Source organism: Cnephaeus nilssonii, assembly GCF_951640355.1.
Source record: "Cnephaeus nilssonii genome assembly, chromosome: 2".
NCBI lineage: Eukaryota > Metazoa > Chordata > Mammalia > Chiroptera > Vespertilionidae > Cnephaeus > Cnephaeus nilssonii.
This window is the reverse complement of record NC_137073.1, coordinates 114,149,512-114,153,883: the sequence shown is the minus strand read 5'-3', so window position 1 is coordinate 114,153,883 and position 4,372 is coordinate 114,149,512.

Below are 4,372 nucleotides of genomic sequence, written 5' to 3'. Positions count from 1 at the left end.
TGAGCACAGGGTCTCGCCTAGGGGGTGGCCGCAGGAAAACACCCCGGGGAGTCGGCAAATGGGGGCCTCCTGGCGCTCCTGGACCGGCCGCTGCTCCGACGCGCTCCTCTCAGCCTCTCTCCAGCCGCCCCGTGGCCTCTGCTCTTGCTTTTCTTCTTCAGGGTGGCTTTCGACGCTCCCTTCCCTGGGTGGGATGTTGAGGGGGGGGAGTTTGCACGGGGTGGTCCCGTGATGTCACGGCCCCCAGGCGGATGATCACACGGTCTGCATATCTGCCCGGAACGATTTACGCACGTGCAGATCCTTGCAGAGGGGGGGCCGCCAGTGGAGGGCTTGCAGCCTGGCCTCCCTCGCCGGCCTCGGGCCGCGGGGACAGTGGCCTCGCACAGCGGAAGCGAGGACGTGGATGAGCCGAGTGGGGTTTTAGGGAGAAAACTGGGGTCGATCTGGAGGTCAGGGAAAGGCGCCGGGGAAGGAACCCAGCTCATGGCCCGGCGGACAGGTGAAGTGGGGAGGGCGGGGGGGGGGGGGGCGGAGGGGATGAAATGCTGTAGAGGAGCCGCCCCTCGAGGCTGGAGGCCGGAGGATGGAAAGCTGCCATTTGCCTGTGAGCATCTCTGGTGCCGGGACGTGACCCAGGCCAAACACATCGTCTTTTTTACAACAGAAACAGATCTGTCAGATGGAATGATCGTGTCACACTGAGAGCAATTCAGTTGTTCACACTCATCAGAATGTCTTCATACGACAAAGTCCCAGAAGGCAAAATAGCAGGTATCTCATGGGGCCGGGTCATCAGACGGTTCAATGCGGGAGCAGTAAGTGCTGTGGCCAAGCCCGAACTCAGTAGATCAACGGATCGGCATTTCCCAGTGTGTCATTCACAGGGAGTTCACGTTGGAATCGAGACCCAGCTCTAAGTAGGATAGACACGATTTTTCCAAAGCCTGATGCCTGATAACACATCCGTCTCCCTCTCTCTCACATCCCCCCACCCCACACCCACGGATTCCGGAATCTCTATCCTATTTTTTTTTTTTAATCTCAAATAAATTCCAGGCGGATCAAAGATTTTCTATGAAAAAATGAAATCACTATAAACACTAAATGAAGCCGTAAATGGAAAATAATGTTTGAGAGAGGAAGGCATAAACCTTCCAGTACATTAGAGTGTATAAAACTGTGACTTCTGTAAGGCAGGAACACCGCAGGCAATGGCCAGAGACATACAGCGTAATGTTTGTCATTTGCGTTGAAAAGCACTTTCCCCAAAAGATGTCTTGAACACACGAAGGGCTCTTACAGACCAACCACAGAGACCAGAGTAACACATGGGCGTGGTGGTGAACAAGTCACTGTGAGCGACAATGAAACAATCATTTGGTTAAATTTCCTTATTAGGAACCCAGCATCTAAACACACAATCTTGGTGATTACAGCCTAAACAATAAAGCTCGTTCCCCATTTTTGTGTCTCGTTAAGTATACGTTGACGCACTAAGAGCACAGGCCTAGCAAGCGCTGATAAAAGCCCGCACTCACGTCCCTTCCCCAGGCCGATGCCCACGCGGCTGCCCAGGGGCTGGCTCAGACACGTCGGTAACATGAAGGCATTGATGCTTAAGGAGCAACCCGGGCCCATGTTCATCAGACGATCCACGTGTGAAAACTGCTGATCCCTCATCGAGACCAGACCACGTGAAGGCCGACATTTTTATTCCCGTGTTGAGGACGCTTTGAATCCAGAAAGCCGAAGCACGTTGGAGGCCTCTCATTCCTGGGGGCATTGTTTGGTGTTTGACTCAGTGAGTACTTCCTACAGATATTTACACAGGAGACAGGCTCAGCGTGCTGTCTGGAGGGGTGGTGTGTACACAGCTCATGGTCCAGCGTCAGAACTGTAAGCTGGGGGCGGTGCGCATGTGTGTGTGCATATGTGTGCACGTGTGTGTGTGTGTGTGTGTGTGTGTGTGCGCGCACGCGCCTTGGAGCTGGCTGTGGATATTACACTCGGGCTCTATAGCTCATACACATCTCACCCTAAACACCTCTAGTCAGATCGGTTGGCATGGTGTCAGGCAGCCCGCAGAGGGAAGCCTTTGATTTCATCCTGTAAATTCTAGTAGCAAACGAAGGATTGGTCAACAACCCCTGGTCCCGCTTAGCAAACTGTTGATGACGAGTCAACAAAAATAAAAGCAGGTCGGCCCTGGCCGGTGGCTCAGTGGGTAGAGCATTGGCCCATGGACTGAAGGGTTGGGGTTTGATTCTGGTCAAGGGCACGCACCTCGGTTGTAGGCTTGATCCTGGCCCGGGTCGGGGCTTGTGCAGGAGGCAACCAATCCGTATGTCTCTCTCACATCGATATTCCTCCGTGTCTCTACCCCTTCCTTCCTCTCTCTCTAAAAATCCACGGGAAAAGATATCCTTGGGTGAGGATTAATGATAAACAAACAAAAAGCAGCTCTCTTTATTCGGGCGGCTCCTACGTTTCTTGGACTCTAACATGCTGTCAGTGTACTTTGTGCCATTACTCTATATATCATTAAGGAAGAAAAAAAAATTACATGTTTTTAAGATATATTTTTATTGATTTCAGAGAGGAAGGGAGAGGGAGAGAGAGAAAGAAACATCAGTGATGAGAGAGAATCATTGATTGGCTGCCTCCTGCACGCCCCCTGCTGGGGAGCGAGCCTCCTGGTTCATAGGTCAACACTCAACCACTGAGCCACACTGGCGGGGTGAAACCCCTTTACTCTTAAAATTGTCTTTATTACGAATTGGAAGCGTAGATGAAATAGTCAGAGAAAGACAAATACCATATGATTTCACTTACATGTGGGATCTAAAGAGCAAAATAAATCAACAAACAAAATGGAAACAGGCTCGTAGACAGAGAGTGAGCGGGGGGGCTGGGTGAAAGGTGGGGGGCTGAGGCGTGCAGACTGGCAGTTACAGCACAGTCCCGGGGGCACAGTGCAGTGTGGGAAATGTGTTGTAATCACTGGGTAAGGGGCCAGGAGGGGCGGGGCTTACCGGGAGGACCACGTTGTAAGTTGTGGAAATGTCTACCCGCTGTGCGCACACCTGAGACTAACAGCATTGCAAGTCAAGTGCCACTGAAAACCAGTGAACGTTAGAGAAGAGAGATGTCCTTTGGGGAAACATTTGCTCCGAGACATAGGTCATCCATCACGAATGAAGAAACCTTCGACCTGTGGTCGGCAAACTGCGGCTCGCGAGCCACATGCGGATCTTTGGCCCCTTGAGTGTGGCTCTTCCACAAAATACCACGGCCTGGGCGAGTCTATTTTGAACAAGTGGCGTTAGAAGAAGTTTAAGTTTAAAAAAATTTGGCTCTCAAAAGAAATTTCAATCGTTGTACTGTTGATATTTGGCTCTGTGGACTGGTGAGTTTGCCGACCACTGCCTTAGACAGTTAGCCCTCCTTCGCCTGGCGCTCGACGGCACGAGGTGATGGTGATAGTCGCCTGTTCCCCTCGTCCTCTTGGCTCCCTGCGGGGGCACGGAGGGGGAAGGGCAGTCTGAGCCGTGGGTGATGCTGCCAGGCCCGAGGCTGGCGGTCCAGGGCTGAAGGCGGTCGCTAGCTGTGCAGTTGCTGACCCGATGGGACCCCGTCTCGCTCAGACCCCGTCCCGGCGCAGGTACCACCCAAGGCTCTTCCAGCGGCTGAGTCTCGTGGCGGATCGAGGGGTGCCGGTGCCTTTGGGTAGCCTGCCCCGGGCCTGGGAGGGGGCAGGGGCCTTGGTTCACAGCCTGGGCTCTCCCACGGCCATCCCGGTCCAGCACAGGCCGCCACCGGCCCTGGGTCACTTGGTAGCTCCGAACAGGCAGCCCTGAGCCGGCCACAGGCAGCGTCTGGCCTAGACCAGTGGTCGGCAAACTCATTAGTCCACAGAGCCAAATACCAACAGCACAACAATTGAAATTTCTTTTGAGAGTCAAATTTTTTAAACTTAAACTTCTTCTAACGCCCCTTCTTCAAAATAGACTCGCCTAGGCCGTGGCATTTTGTGGAAGAGCCACACTCAAGGGGCCAAAGAGCCGCATGTAGCTCGTGAGCCGCTGTTTGCCAACCACGGGCCTAGAGTCTTCAGAACCAACACACCTGGTGGCCTGTTCAGGACCACGACAGAGCACCCCCAGGCAGCCCCATGGGCAGAACACCCAAATGGTGGGCTCAGCGGGCACAGGCCCCACTGGGGTCACCCTGCTCCGTGGGGTCACAGCAGCTCATAGGTTATGGTCACGGCCGATCCTCACAGTCACCGTCTGTGGGTCAATCCCACCCACTGACATGCCAACAGCAACCCAGGTTCAATCATGACAGGAGGGAACACACGGCCCCTCGC